This window comes from Sapajus apella, unplaced genomic scaffold (genome assembly GCF_009761245.1).
Source record: "Sapajus apella isolate SASKATOON/1434 unplaced genomic scaffold, GSC_monkey_1.0 scaffold32, whole genome shotgun sequence".
NCBI lineage: Eukaryota > Metazoa > Chordata > Mammalia > Primates > Cebidae > Sapajus > Sapajus apella.
In genome coordinates, this window is record NW_022436972.1 from 22,181,903 (window position 1) to 22,198,268 (window position 16,366).

Below are 16,366 nucleotides of genomic sequence, written 5' to 3' on the forward strand. Positions count from 1 at the left end.
CCACTTTTCTTCTCCCTCTGTTCCCACCCTGGAGGCTTCAGCAATGACCTCTCTTAGGAAATGTATTTCTTAAGCTCTGATTCTATATTTTTATATGCTTAATGGACCCCACCTACATATGTTCCCCTGATAGCTTAAACCCAATCTATGTAAAATTGAACTCATTTCCCTCTCACTCCTGCTAGTTCTTCCTTCAGACTTGACCATCCTTTCTGTTAGTGGCACAATCGTCTATCCCATCCTCCATGCCAAAAACCTAGAGTCATCTTGTATTCTACCTTCTACCTCACTTTTCACATTCGGTCAATGTTGTTTCATTTCTTTTGTATCTTTTTCCAAATTCTCATTTGTATTTTTCACTCTGTGCCTTTCTTTATACCGTTGCCTCTGTCTGAGATGCAACTCCTCATTTCTGCTTGGTTAAAACTTTTTTATCCTTCAAGAGCCAGTGAAGATGTTTTCTGTTCCAAAACAATCTTCTGTGATATAGCCAGCTGAAAATATTCTTATATATTCTTAAAAAAGGAATCTTAAAAATGTATCCTGTCATTATTTATGTATGTCTTGAATTGTCCTGGTTATAATATAAGCACCTGAGATAAAGGTATAAGTGAGTGTATCTATGTGTTGTTTATTGCTATATCATATCAAAACCCACCCACATATTCCTAAATTGGTCCCTGAACCCCAGGCATCGTTGCTAACTAGCATGGATATCCTTTCTGTGTGCCCTATAGCACCACATTCTGTGGCTCCCAAGCTTATATTAGCCACTCTGTGTCTAGCTATAATGGCCTAAAATTGTCCACTATGTATAAAATTTCTTTTGAAGTATCCCAATTACTTTCCCAGCTGCGCCCCCAAAACCAGAAAGCAGACACAGAAGGAACCAAAATAAATAGAAAAGAAAACGGCACAACCACTTTGAAAATCAATTAGGTAGTTCCTGAAAAGGTTAAGCATAGAGTTACCACATGACCCAGCATATCTCTTAGATATGTGTCCAGGAGAACTTAAAACATAGTTCTGTGGAAATACCTGTACATGAATGTTCATAACAACATCAGTCATAATAGCTCAATGATGGGAAGAATCCACATATCCTTCAACTGATGAATGGATAAATTGAATCTCGTGTTAATATTTTTATGCCATGAAATATTATTCTGGCATCAAAAGGAATGAAATACCAATATATGTTGCAACATAGATAAACTTTGAAGACATTATGCATAAAAGAAGCTAATCACAAAAGGCTACATATTATATAATTTTATTCATATGAAATATCTAGAATAGGCAAATTCATAGAAACAGAAAGTAGAGTAGTGGTTACCATGGGTTGTAGTGGGGGGACGGAGAGTGACTACTGTTGGGTATGGGGCTTCTCTTGAGGATGATGAAAATGTTCTGGAAGTAAATAATGGTGATAATTGCCCAACTCTGTGAATATATTAAAAACCACTGAACTGTACATTTAAAAAGGAGGAATATTTAGGGTACGTGTATCATATTTCAGTAAAACTGTTACTTTGTAAAAAATGAAGAAAAAATTAGACAGGGTGCGGTGGCTCACGCCTATAATCCTAGCACATTGGGAGGCTGAGACAGGCGGATCACCTGAGGTCAGGAGTTTGAGATTAGCCTGGCCAACATGGCGAAACCCCGTCTCTACTAAAAATACAAAAATTAGCCGGGCACGGTGGCGTGTGCCTGTAGTCCCAGCTACTTGGGAGGCTGAGACTGAAAAATTGCTTGAACCCAGGAGGTGGAGGCTGTGGTGAGCAGAGATTGTGGCACTGTACTCCAGCCTGGGTGACAGAGTGAGATTCCATACAAAAAAAAAAAAAAAAAAAAGTGAAGGAAAAAATTAGATAATTTTAAAAGTAAAAGGAGAAAGGGTTTTATTAATATGTTTTGTTGAACCAAGGTGAGCCCTCTGGCTGTGATTAGGTCAGTTAAAGCACTTTGATGGATGAGGAGCTCAAGGACCAGAGAGGTTAGGTAACCCCTACTTAGACTCCTGCAGTGTGGTGGGAATGGAGTAAGGACCATTTTTTAAAAACGTGAGATTATTCTGCCAATTATGGGTTACCTTCTCAGAAGAGTAGGCATTTCACATCAGGTGTGCCTTAGTGAACATATCACTGTGGGGCCTGGTGACTGCAGGAGATTGAAGTCTAGATGTGCTCAGGACTAAGTCTGCCTTGCAGGGCCTTGAAGGGTGCCATAGATGTGGATGGTTAGTACTTGTGCTCTTCTCACTGTGATTTGTGTTTTCTGTCCTCAGTAGAAACAGAATGGTTGGGGCACATGTTTAAGTCTGGCTTCAGTTTCTTAAACAAAATGTGGCAGACAATTAAGGAGATGATTTTAATTAAGCTATTTCAAGGGGTAGAATGTTCACTAATGAGGATTGTCTCAAAGAAACTGGAGAAAACTTGGATTTTATAAAACAAGGAAGTCATTGAGGAAGGGTAGAGGCGAGTCTTGTGTTGGAATAGGAGAGGGCAAAGTGGTCCTTTGCAGCCAGCCACTGCTTTAACCACATCTCTTATAAGATTAATCATAAATTAAAATTTTGCCTACTTGTACTGTATGTGGCATTATAAAGGTAACAGCAATCTTGAAGTATCACTCAAGGGAATGTATTGTCGTCCCCTTTTTACACAATTTGCAGAAGACCATTTACTTCTCAGTGATCAATTTTAAAGGAAACTCAAAAGACGACCTACCAGAGAGTAAAAGAAAGAGAAGGACTGATTTGTGTGAACGGCATTGTATGAGTGTCCTGGCACAGTGACTGCTAAGCCAGACCCACTGCAGGTGGGAAAGCATAAACTCAGCAGGAGAGGAACTTTGGAGGGATGTGATGGAATGATTTTTCATAAAAGCTGAGGGAGTTATTTTTGAACATAAGAAGTGGTCAAAATTTCCAGGTTTTGGGGTTGTTAAGACCGATTTTGTTCTAGCACAGACTAGCTGAATAACAAATTAGTCTCTGTCTCTCTTTTTTTTCCCTATGCCCAATTTCCATGATTTTACTATATGGAAACTCTGACTTTTAAAATGAACTTGCTCCATTGAGCAGGCTTGGTGCATTTTTCAAATGTTTCTTGACATTATCAGTTCTATTTCTCAATTAGCAAAGGAATGAAGTTGATTATGCATATCCACAGGGTGACAATTTACATCTGATTAGCAGCTCTAACGTAAACATTAAAAGGTCACTATAAATAACTTTTACTTCTTGTTCTCATAAAGACCAGTCACTAAGTCCTATCTTCCCCATACTCCCTATGGTTGATAAACCCTATTTTAAAATGATGGACTTAAATACTGGGTAATAAAAATTGTAGAATTTATAATATTGGGTAATAAACTATGTAGAATTTAAACCTTCACTGACATTTTTGTTTGTTGGATTTTTCTGCCCATGTTCTGATACCCGTCTGTTTTGTGAGAATTATTAACTAATCATTGACATGATTACTGTTAATATGAGAACATACGTATAGGCTTGCAGCATCCCTGGTAACCTCTGCAGGCATTTATCCTTAGAGCTATAAGGTCATTGAACATTTTTGTGACAAAAGATGTGCAAACTTTCAGAGAGATGGTGGGAGGAAATTAGCTTCACCTTTTCTATTATAAAAATGATCAGAGTTGAATGAATAGGAAACAGTTCATTCTTGTTTCATAACCACTGGCATTAGAATAACAGCTGACTGTTTTGTGTATGAGAAAGATTCAGAAAAGGAAGTCTATAGTGTTAATTGTCCAGGCAGTCTATGGTATTTTGTTCATTGTATTTGGCAAACTTGTACAAGCTGAACTTTATGAGTGTTCCTTGGTTGTGATTGGTATAATTTAGTTAAAATTGCAGCTTTTTTAGACATGTGACTCTTCTCTCTCCATTTACACAAACACTGGTTTTCTCCTTTCTCCATTCTTTTTAAACAATAGAAGTAATTATATTGATGGTAATAAATTTAATTATAAAAGCATACATGCTCTTCATAAAAAAATCAGATAATGCAAAAATCTATGAATAAGAAAGAAGGTATAAAGAAGGAATTCATAGCTCCACCTGTTAGAGATCATGATGATTTACATTTTGATAAATATCCTTCTGAGTGTTTTTCCTTTTGTACATGTAAACACACATATTTAAGAAGATGACTGTGTTTTAAATTGTTTTCAAATACAGTTTTTAAAAGAAATTTATAACATAAGCATAGCTTTTTTGTAAATATGCATGTCTTTGATTGTGATGTACATGATACTATAAAGAGCTACTATAATTTAAGAATGCCTCATTGATAGATATTTAAGTTATTCCTTAGGATAAATTCTGGTCAAAATTCTGGGTCATATTTTTGATATCTACTATTAAACTAGTTTCCACAAATTTTCGTCAGTTTACTCTTAGCAATATTTAACAGTACCCATTTTCCCACATCTTCAATAAGTCGGAGAATTTTTTTTAAATCTTTTTCATTCTGTTATACAAACATCATTTAAAATTTGAATTTATTTGGAAGTTTGAAAACTTTACATAAATTTAGAGGCAATTTGTATGCCTGTTCATGTCATTCACTTTGCTTTTTCTAATAGGAGGTATGTCTTTTTTGTATTGGTTCCAAAGAGTTCTTAAATATTAGGGAGATTATCCCTCTACGTATACATCAGTTTATACAAAGTAAATTAGATGTCAGGCAATGTGCTAAATATGCAATTTTCTCTATTTGTTGATTGTTTTCTTACTTGGATTTATAGCATTTTTTCCCTATGTAATCAAATGTATTTATGTAATCAAATGTATCAATCCTTATGGTTTCTGGCTTTTAAAATTATACTTAAAAAAACCTTTCTCCCCTTGGATTATAGAAATTGTCCCTTAAATTTTCTTCTAATTCTGTGATTTTTTAAAAAATCTAAAATTTAATCTTTCTGGAATTAATTTTGGGGGAAGATACTTGGTAAGAATCTAAAATTGTTTTTTATATATGTTAACTTGTTATCCCAACGCCATTATTTCAGAATCCATGGGTTTTTCAGTCATCATACACCAAGTTCCCCTGGGTCTTTAGGTCTAATTCTCTTTCCTGTATTCTGTTCCATATGTCAATTACCATTGACTAATTCAGAGACACAAAAGTAGGGTCACATACAGAAATATTAGAGTTCACTCACAGAGTTAGGTAAAGAATGTTTGGAGAGGATTAAGAATGAGTCCAGGCTGGGTGTGGTGGCTCATGCCTGTAATCCCAGCACTTCGGGAGGCCAAGGCAGGTGTATCATGAGGTAGGAGTTCAAGACCAGTCTGGCCAAGGAGTTCGAGACCTGTCTGGCCAACATGGTGAAACCCCATCTCTACTAAAAATACAAAAATTAGCTGGGCACAGTGGCACATGCCTATATTTCCAAATACTTGAAAAGCTTAGGCAGGAGAATCTCTTGAACTCGAGAGGTGGAGGCTGCAGTGAGCTGAGATCTAGCCACCACACTCCAGCCTGGGTGACAGAGTGAGACTCCATCTCAAAAAAGAAAAAAAAAGAGAATGAGGTTTCCAGGAGGTGTCCCCTGAATTAACATTAAAGATGCAGTAGGTGGCCAGGTGCGGTGGCTCATGCCTGTAATCCCAACACTTTGGGAGGTCAAGGTGGGCAGATCACGAGGTCAGGATATCAAGACCGTCCTGGCCAACATGGTGAAACCCCGTCTCTACTAAAAATACAAAAATTGGCCGGGCGCGGTGGCTCAAGCCTGTAATCCCAGCACTTTGGGAGGCCGAGGCGGGTGGATCACGAGGTCAAGAGATCAAGACCATCCTGGTCAACATGGTGAAACCCCGTCTCTACTAAAAATACAAAAAATTAGCTGGGCATGGTGGCGCGTGCCTGTAATCCCAGCTACTCAGGGGGCTGGGGCAGGAGAATTGCCTGAACCCGGGAGGCGGAGGTTGCGGTGAGCCGAGATCACGCCATTGCACTCCAGCCTGGGTAACAAGAGCGAAACTCCGTCTCAAAAAAAAAAAAAAAAAAAAAAAAAATTAGCTGGGTGTGGTAGCATGTGCCTGTAGTCCCAGCTACTTGGGAGGCCGAGGCAGGAGAATTGCTTGAACCTGGGAGGCGGAGACTGCAGTGAGCTGAGATCATGCCACTGTACGCCAGCCTGGGCGACAGAGTGAGACTCTGTCTCAAAAAAAAAAAAAAAATACAGTAGGTATTAGCCAAGTGAGGGTGGGGTAATTAATGAGGAGGTGCATACTAGGCAGAGACTTGAGTGTGGAAGTCTCATAGGTGAGGACTAGCAGCTGCATGTATATAGTGTGAAATATGTGACAGAAGTCATGAGAAATGAGGTTGTAACCATGGTCAAGAGGCTAATATTTGGACAGTTTCTTCTGCCATGGGATAAATGTAGATTTATTCTCAGATGGTGTAGTTGTTTTGATGGTTTATACAGAGGCATGATACCATCTGATTGGTGTTTTAGATATTTTTTTTTCTTTTCATGCAAGATGAATAGGATGGATTCTAGAGAAATTAGGCAGTAGGCAAGAAGGTGACGAGAGATTTCTGTAGTAGTCTAAGTAAGGAGTAACAGGCATCCTGACTAAGATAGCAGTGGTGGAGGGAGAGAACAGAGGCAGATGAAAGACCTGTTCTGCTACTTATGAGGAATGATGCTGATGGGAGAGTGAAAGGTCCTCAGTTTCCCAGTATTGGTAAGTGGTTTCAATTTTCTACACACAGAGGAGACAAGATTGTCTTGTGAAGAGAAGGAGATGGTAGGGTTGACATGGTGGCTTTAGAAGAATGGCAGGGGTGAGAGAAGGATCTGACTAAACAAAATTTGATGGAGTTCCAGCCCAGTTGCCATTTGAAGGCTAGATAAAATGTCCAAATTATGAATTTTGCATTCACATATTCTTTTGAACAAATGCTTAAGAATTTTCACGGGCTATGTACACATGGTGTTGGCGAGCTCATGCCCTTCTTCCACCTTAGACTAGCAGAGAGGTTCCAGAATCTTCTAAACTGCATATTTAACCTAGCCAGTGGGAAACAAGTTGTGGTTTCTCAGTTTCATACATTATCTGCATCAGCAGCTAAATTCCTAGATGTGCTTTGCAGATGGTATTTGAAGCTAGCAGACTTTGAATAATGATAACCCTATAAAAGTAGCAATAAGAAAGACTTGTTGGAGCTGACAGAATATCTCCTCACAGAATCCAGAAATGCTGCTTACAGAGTTTTTCCTTGATTATATCTACTGGCTGGTCTCTTTCAAATCAAAGGAAAAATTAATTTTGCTAATTGGAAGGCTATTTCCAGTGATTAAGTTCATTCCTGATATGAGTTACAGTGTGAAAGGAGTAAAGGAAGAATAAAATGCATATGAGTTGTGCTGCTGAACTGCCAACTGGGTGTCATTAGGTAAGGAAATATGGGTAGCATTGTCACCATCCTCAATTTATATTTATTGAACACCATGGTGTTCAGGCTTATAAATAGTCACTTGGTCAGGCTGAGTACACTAATAATTTATGCTGGGCAAGTAGAAGAGGTTACTAATTTTGTTTTCTATATGAATGCCTCCTGGGCAGTTTTTTTTTAAATCTGCTTTTTTTTTTTTTTTAAACTTATTTATAAGCAAGGCTGGCTGTTCTTTACCAAAAAGAGTGTTCTAAATACAAAAACCTCAGAACCCCCATGGTTGCCCTGAATATCTTACATTCTAAAGAGAGAGAAGAGGCTAGATTAATGGATACCACTCTGCTAGTTGGTAACATGCCAGCAAGATTTCAGATCTCCCTTTTTCTAGCTGAGATCTCTTGGAGGAAGAGCCAAGGAAGGGGGCATGGGTGTTCTGGCCTGGATTTTTCATTCAGGCTACAGACTCTGTTGTATTCTGTAATAATAGAGAAGGACTTAAAATGTTATCATGGTAAAATCCGGCTTCTTTTCCTTGGTCTTTCCACTGAAAGCCAAGAACAGACATGCAAAGCGGGGTGGGATGGGAGGTGGAGAAGAAGCCTTGGGCAAAGCAGAAAGCATGGAAAATTGCAAAAAATGGAAGTGAAAAAGAAATGCATTTGGTAATGAATCCTGTGAGTGTTGAGTGTATGTATACGACAGATGTATATTCATATTTATATTATGTTTATATGTGTATAAGATCACATACAATTTTTGATGCAGAATACACATTTCACCTATAGAGCTTGACTTATGGACACAAAAGTAAATGGAAAGAATGAATATTATGACACATAGCCCTAAAGCAGTCTTCCTGCATGATAATGAAAATCTGGCTTTTTTGAGAAGCTGATTTTGCCATTTTCTCTTAAATCAAATTTGGCTTATTTTTCATCTAAATATCAGAGTCGCCAAATAATGTCAGCTTGTCAGAGATGTGCTCACTGCTTAATGATGAAATTTGTACTCATTTCTACATACATTCATTAAGAATCTAATACAGTGTCCTAGTTTTATTTTTGTTTTGTCATTCTACTTTGCTAAATCTCCCTTTTATCTCTTCAGTGTATCTCCTAACATTGATGTTCTTCAGAGCTGTGACCTTGGCCTCATGCTTTGTAGTTGCCTGAATCACTTTTATTCATTTTCATGCCTTCTTGGCCTCTCTATGTATTTTTTACTCTGGTAGCAGAACCTGGGAGCTGTTCACCAAAATCCAGTCTACTCCTGATCCTAGAAACACAGCTAAACTGCATTTCCCCATCTCTGGCAGTTAAGGTCTCTCCATATAAACCTCCTCAAGTGTTTGTCTTTGAACTTTTCTTCTTTTGGCTGAGTAGGATGGATGCTGCCATTGGATGGGCTCCTGGGATGGCTGTCCTCTCCCAGCCCTGGTCTGAGTTCTATCATCATATGAAAAAGAAATTAAACTTCTTATTACTAAAGCCACTGATTTTTGTGGTCTGTTGGTAGATTTTAGATGACCCTAACTAGAACAACTCCCAAATCTATATATCTTTACCTAGAGCCCAGGTCTTTTTCCTGAAACTGAGATTCAGCTATCTAATTTCTTATTAGACACATCTTGGGTGATATATTTCAGATATATTAAACTTAGCTTGTCTAAAAACCGGCCACTGGCTCCTTCCCTCTGACCCTGCTTCTTTTCCTGTGCTCCTTTCTCTGCAAATAGTAGCCCTGGACAACCAGATGCCGAGTCCACCTACCTGGGAGCCATTTTTACTGTTCTGATTGCCATACTCCTCATTTAGTCTAGCAGTTGGCATGCCCTAGCCTTGGGTCGAATTTTTCCTATGGCCTGTTTTTTTGTAAGTAAATTTTTATGGGGACACAGGCGTGTTCATTCATTTATACATTGTCTATGTCCATTTTCTCACTAAAACAGCAGAGTTGAGTAGTGGTGACAGGAACCATATGGCTGGCAAAGGCTAAGCATTTCTTATCTGGTCCTTTGCAGAGAAATGTTGCCAACCTCTCATCTAGTCAATTGCCAAAGCCTGCTAATTCTGTCATCTTAGTATTCTTTTGAACCCATCCACTTCTTTCCATTTCAAATGTCACCATTACCATCTTCATCTGGACTACTGAAATAGCATCCTAAGTGGTTTCTACAGATCTAATCTCAGTTTTATAATCCATCCTCCATATGTCAGCCAAAGTAATCTTGCTAAAAGGAAATGTTGAGGGTCTACTTGTTGCTGCAGTTAACCTCCCATAATGATACCATTCCCAAATCTGTGTGATTTTATCTATAACCCAGGTCTCTCTCCTGAAACTCAGATCCAAATGTCACTACCTTGGTTAAAATCCTCCAAAGGCTTCCCATTGCCCTTAGAATAAGGGCTGGGAAGTTTGAGTTTGCCTTCTCACTTCAACGCTAGGCCTCCTCAGTGACCTTGAGTGTTTTGTTTATATTGTGTTCTCTCTAGTCTCTGGGTCTTCTCCCCATTCCTACATTCTACTTTCACTTGGATAAGTCTCACTTACCTGAGGTCAAAATGTAAAAGTTATGTAGAGGCTCTTCCTGATTAGCTTTGGTTTCCTTCCTATGTGCCCCATAGCACCCTGTGCTGCTTCTGTCATAGTTACTACATTTTACTGACCTTACGATTTATCTCTCCTCCTCCCACTGTCTGTAAATTCTGCAAGAGGAAGGGGCTTGGATGTACTGAGTCTTGCTGAATATCCAGCTTCCATCATGCTTGGAACATGCCATGCACTGTCGGGTAATATCAAGTCATGTTTCCTGCCCTCCTTTCTCTCCAGGAACTTAAAATAAGAAGAGCGCTTTCTTAGAGTAAGGATTTTAATTGACCTAATTAGGTCAAAGAAAATAAGTGATTAAGGGAGTCAGTCATGAAGTAGGCTGGCTTGGTGGGTGCAAATAGGGAAGAGACAAACTGTGTAGAATACAATAGCAGAGGAAACTGTGAGATACACGTGTAACTGCACATACGACACTTATTCAGTAATTGCCAGAACATCTGAGACACCCAATACTCCACACCAACATGATCCATTCCCCTGTCCAGTGTAACCATGTCAGCCATCTTCAGTCACAAAGAATAGAGGAAAAAAAGCATTGCTTTTTGTCCTAGTTAGAGAGAGCCCTTGAGCAAATGTCATTTATTCATTGTTCCATTCAACCTTTCATTTGTTTGTTTAGCAAATATTTGTTAAATGTGATACCAGATGTTTGGAATACAAATAGTAAGGGAAAAACGGAGTTATTACACTAGTGAGAGGGCAGACACCTAAAATCTAATTATAGGACAATATGGTTAGCACTGTCATTTAGCAATTTGTACAAAGTGGTATGAGAGCACAGAGGAGGAAGCAAATCCGTTGTTACCTATTTCTGGCAACATGAAAATGGAAATGTATGTATACTTTTTATGAGGAGTGGAGGAAGTGAAAAAAGTTCACCTCTCTTGTGCTTTGGTTTTGCATGAGTAGTTTCTCATTGCTGCCTTTCCCACTTTTCTTTGGAGCTGTGTTGGAGAGAATATGCTGTTTTCCACATGAATTTGCTTGGCAGATCAGATAATTCATGCTGCAGGACTAGCAGTAGCAGCATTTCTTTGACATACTCGGGTGAGTCATAGGAGAGAAGGCAGACACTGTTCCCATGATGTCACCACCCCTCTGAAAACTCCCCAAGGAGACACAGGAGGAAAACTCAGTTTCTGTGTGTCTACTACTTGAAATAGCCAAATGGGGCAAATTGCACTTGAATGAGTGTGATACCATATGCATAAGGTCCCGGAGTCTACATGAGAATCTTTAACTGAAGACTCACTTAGCTAAGAACAAACCCTGGCCTTTGTGGGTCAACATTCATATGGTTCGATTTCAGAACCTCCTTTTGCCTCAATAAGCCAGATAACACAGACATGGACTGACAATGTGTTCTTTCCCTTTATTATCTTCACTTTTTTTAAAATAAGGAACTCCTGTATTTTTTTTCTGCTCAACTTTTCCTTCATCTTTCAAAATTTATTGGAAGTAGGCTAATACTAATAGAAAATCTCATTGACCACTGAGAAGCAGAAGTAATTGATAGCATGCATTCACATCCCATCTCTGCCACTGATTAACTGGGAAGACTTCACTAAGTTACTGAAGCTTGCTAAGCTTTGATTTTTTTCATTTTAAAAAATGAGAATATTAATACTACCAGTCTACCTCAAAAGACTATCATGAGGATTAAATGAAATAACACAAATAAAGTCCTGGTATGTCCCAAGAGCTACTTAAGGTTATCTTTTGTTATTAAGTCCCAATATCTAAGCCTTACCAATTATTTCTTCTTTGTTTAGAATGTCAGACACTTTTCCTTTTCTATTCCAATCATAACAGTGGCAAGAGCCTACTGAAAGATTATCCTAAGGACTCATACATGACTTTTGACTCCTTGGTTTCTGTATGTTGGCAAAGACTCCACTTATATTAAGAGATTTCTGAGTGTTTCAAACATGTAGCGTGTGTGTGTGTGTGTGTGTGTGTGTGTGTGTGTGTGTGTGTGTATGTGTTTCCTTCTGGTTTTTCTAAAAGGCAGTGGCAAGTCTGTTAGATTCTTGAGGAAGGCTAATTTGATAAGTAATAGGTGTGCCTCCCAGCAGGCAAAGGTGTTCTCATTTCTCAGAATGCCTAGGAGGCAATACTAGCTGAGCTCAAAGTTGAGCTCACAGTCATCTGAAAGTCCAGAAGGAGGCAGACAGCAGAATAATACACATGATCGTAATTCATTAGCCTGTATTATACCACCAGCACCTTAAAGAAAAAAACCTGTCACCACGTAATGCCTTTCTTTCAGAATTCCCTATTCAGGTAAGGCCTTACATAGTTTAGGGCATGAGTTGCCAAGTACACTAACTCATTTCTTCATGATGTAAACCATGAACAGGTTACTGCTCAGAGATTGGAGGGCCTACTTTAGGCCAGCCTACTTTACACACATGGCTGTCAGCTGTGCCTTTACACTTTCGCTCACCTGTGCTCCCCTGAGAAATGCCACACTCAACTCCTTACCATTAGCTGTCAGTCCTACACAGAGGCCTTGTTAGCATCAAAAAACTTCTCTTCTCTGCTTTCCTGGCAGCAATCTACCCAGGGGAATAGGAGGAAACTATGCAAGATACAGATTGCAATTGCTGGGGAGTGAAACTTTGTGCAGAAAATGTGGATCAACTATATTCGGATATAGGGAAGTATGAAGAGACCCATTGTGGGAAAGTGTCATCTGGGTGAACTTGAAAGCTGTGGCAGACTCTTTGGCACCAAGTTTTGTTTAAAGCAAACACTGTAGAGAACGGCCTTGGAGATCCTGAGAAATTAAGGAAGAGCAGCATGATTTACACAATGAGGCTAAAAAGAAAGCAAATGCTTATGGGACAGTAATTTCTAAAAACTGTCAGCTCTAAAGAGACATTCTAAATACTATTTCTTTTTGAAAACCATTGCAAAGTTTAAGTATTTATATTGGTATTATATAGCTATGATCATGATTTTTTTTGTGTTTGGCTGAGTATAATATATGCATTCCTATTTTGTAATTAGGAAAAATATTGCTCAAAAATCTGTAAAAAGACATGATTTTTTTTTATGGTTGAGTATGACTGCTATGCAGAAAGGAACATTGGCTTAATTTAGCTCTTATTCATTCCTTCCCTCCAAAGAGGTCATAGCAGTTGCTGTGGTAAAAGTAACATGGGAATTAAATTGCTTCTGAAGATTACCTGTTCTCTGTAGGGTGACAGTCCTCAGAGATGGGACTCAAAAACAAATATATTATTATGCCCCAGTTGTTACTGTCACTAGTGTGGATTAGAGGTGCTATCGTGGGATTGATGAATCTTCTGTAAAAGAACTTTTGATCACCCTCATGGCTACTCAGCAGGTTGTCAGAACTTCCTACATTTTAAATATCTGTGCTAGGAGACATCCTGGGACATCTGACTTTCGCTCACCTTCTTAATTAATTTAACATGCTTTGACAATTCAGTTTTAGTGTCCAATCAAATATAGCTGAGTGAAATCCTTTCTGACCACTTTGGTTCCTCAATAATTGAGATACTTATGTCTACCACACAGTCAAGAACTTGACATTTTCTCACATATATTGCTCTTACCAGTTATTAAAATATCACTGCTTAAAGAATTTAAAGGGGCAATGAGAAAATTTCATAAATGGCTAAAGTAGAAGATAGACAAAGACATGGGCGCTTAAGTGAGGCAGATGTTGTTTCTGGTTAGGACAATCTCATGGAGGAGGTTACACTTTAAGGTAAGCCTTGAACATAATTGGGTTTCAGCAGGTGAAGTTGCTTCCTTTACAAACATGTACATCTTCATTAGTTTAGAGGGTAATCTATGGAGACAGAATATGAGTTCTCTTCCCATAGTGTCCTTTGCGACACATGCTTCAGTGGCTGACACAGAACCATGTCTAAATATATATTTGTAGACTTGAATTCCGGCCAGAGGCAGTGAAATAACCACTTCTCTATGGCAGAACAGAAGGTTGTCCTTGTCCAGTAGCCCTGGAATGTTTTTCAGATGGATATGTACCCCTATGCTGTCTTCTTGGACCTGACTGCTTTGATGCCATATTTAAGAAGAGGTGAAGGAGTGAATGGGGTTCCGAGGGGAGAGCCCGGTTGAGTCTCCACTCATCTTTGGAGGTGGATCTGTGGCTGCTTCATCTTGGAATGAAAAGAAATCATTCCAGAAACCCAACTGAAGTTGTGTATTTTTAAATCTTACTGTCTTTTGTCTGCTTCTCTTGTCTTTGTTGGATCTGCTTTGCATCTCATTGGGAAAGGTTATAGTGGACTGACAAATAGCCATTACATTAGTGTAGTGCATCTCTCCCCATCACCAGCTGGACACCAGACCTGCTTCTGTAACTGTGGAGACACTGCAGTCCCTTATGAGCTCCCCACTTCCTTCCCAACCCCTGCCTCTCTTGCCATAGGATATCGAAAGGTAGTTAAGGAACTTGTATGGTGTTGGCTGGGAGCCTCAAAGTTTCTTTTGCCTTGCAGCTCACCCCCAAAGAATTGCTCAACCAGTCCCAGAAACTCAAAGTACTACACACAACAGCCAATTGTAAGAGGAGAGTTTCTCAGTAGAGTGTCTGCCACTGACCTTGGCCTAATTTGTCATATTTTGGCTGACGATTCCAAAGATAAAGGATGAGATACCTTAGATTTGACATGCCACATTCTCCTTCTGAAGCTGTTTGTTTTACTAGCTAATGATTTTATTCTGTTATATCAAAAACCCAAAGTTTATTTTATAAGCATGGCAACTAGCCCTTATATGAGTAGTATTCCATAGGCCCTAAGTGGAACACATAAAATGACATTTCAAGTGCCAAGTTTTTTCTAATGCCTTTTTTTTCCCTTGCAGAATTTTGAAAGCAGCTTAAATCTAATTGGCTCCCCTAGGATCTCAACTCCTACTATATTTGTGGCATTTCTTTTTCTGAGAGGCATCTGGAGAGACTGAACTGCCACTGCTAGCTGGCATGCAGGGTGGGAGGATGCAGCAATGTATTTTTTCCTCTTCCTTAGAAACTTTCAAATCTTGGCTCAACTCTTTCTGAGCTTTGAGTGTTTAATTTTTGCAATTGTTTTTGTAATGTTGAATTCTACTTTTTCTATTACTAAATTTCATATGAATGAGAATGGCAACTACAACTGCCACCACCCATGGTGGCCAGTCTGCATTTGCTATGAAAGAAAAATAAAGATAAAAAGAAAAACAAAACACATAATAGTAGTACAGATCCATGTAAATAATACTTACCAAGCATGGTTCTAATAAACTGACTTTCTGCAGGTCTAGTCTATTAAAAGTAAATACTTCTTTACACTGTGGAACTGAGTTAGTTGATTCAGATGTTCCTATTACCTAAACAAGTGTGAAGAGACTGCCAAAACCTTTCTGTCAGTCACAGTGAGTTCACACCTTTTTAGCCCCATGTAGTGAATGAAGCAAATAGAAGGGAAGATGGCTACCTTGAATACTAGAGAAATGAGGAGAGTATAAGCACACCAGGGGGCTTTGTTTGTTTTAAAATGTTTGCTTTATCCAGATCCTTATACTTAAAGATCTGAGATATAACAGCAGAAAAGTACACTTATCGGGTCCATTTAAAAAAATATATTATTATAAGGCTCTGCCTTCAGAGCCTCAGTCATCCATTGTGGAGTTGAAGGCTGAGAGTAAGGAGTGATGAATGTTTAGGAGGCCATAGACTTGATTTGGGCAAAGCATACTGAGGACATTCTGAGGCCAGATATGAAAGCTTGTTGAGTACAGTGGGCAGGCAGTGGGGTTAGAAATAGCATATGGAGAAATGGCAAGAAACTTATTCCTCCTTTGGAAGATAAATGATTTGGAGTCTGTGTATTAGAAGAGCCTTAAAATATTTGATGTCTCCTCCTAAACACAGGCCAGAAAAGTGACAACAAGAATATGCTGAAACTTTAAGTGCCTTTTTTTTTAGACGGTGTCTCAGTCTGTCACCCAGGCTGGAGTGTAGTGGTACAATCTCGGCTCACTGCAACCTCCACCTCTTGGGTTCAAGCAATTCTCCTGCCTCAGCCTCCTGAGTAGCCGGGACTACAGGTGTGTGCCACCACACTTGGCTAATTTTTTGTATTTTTAGTAGAGATGGGGTTTCACTATGCTAGCCAGGATGGTCTTGATTTCCTGACCTCATGATCCATCTACCTTGGCCTCCCAAAGTGCTGGGATTACAGGCGTAAGCCACTGCTCCCTGCCTTAAGTGCCTCTTGATTGTGTGTGTGTGTGTGTGTGTGTGTGTGTGTGTGTGTGTGTGTGTGTGT

The 16,366-nt window shown here is 39.1% G+C and overlaps 1 protein-coding gene across 5 annotated transcripts in view; it reads left to right on the plus strand.

Annotated features, from left to right (window-relative positions):
- Positions 1-16,366, plus strand: part of ENOX1 (ecto-NOX disulfide-thiol exchanger 1) — a 619,252-nt gene that overhangs the window by 85,097 nt on the left and 517,789 nt on the right. The window lies entirely within an intron of this gene.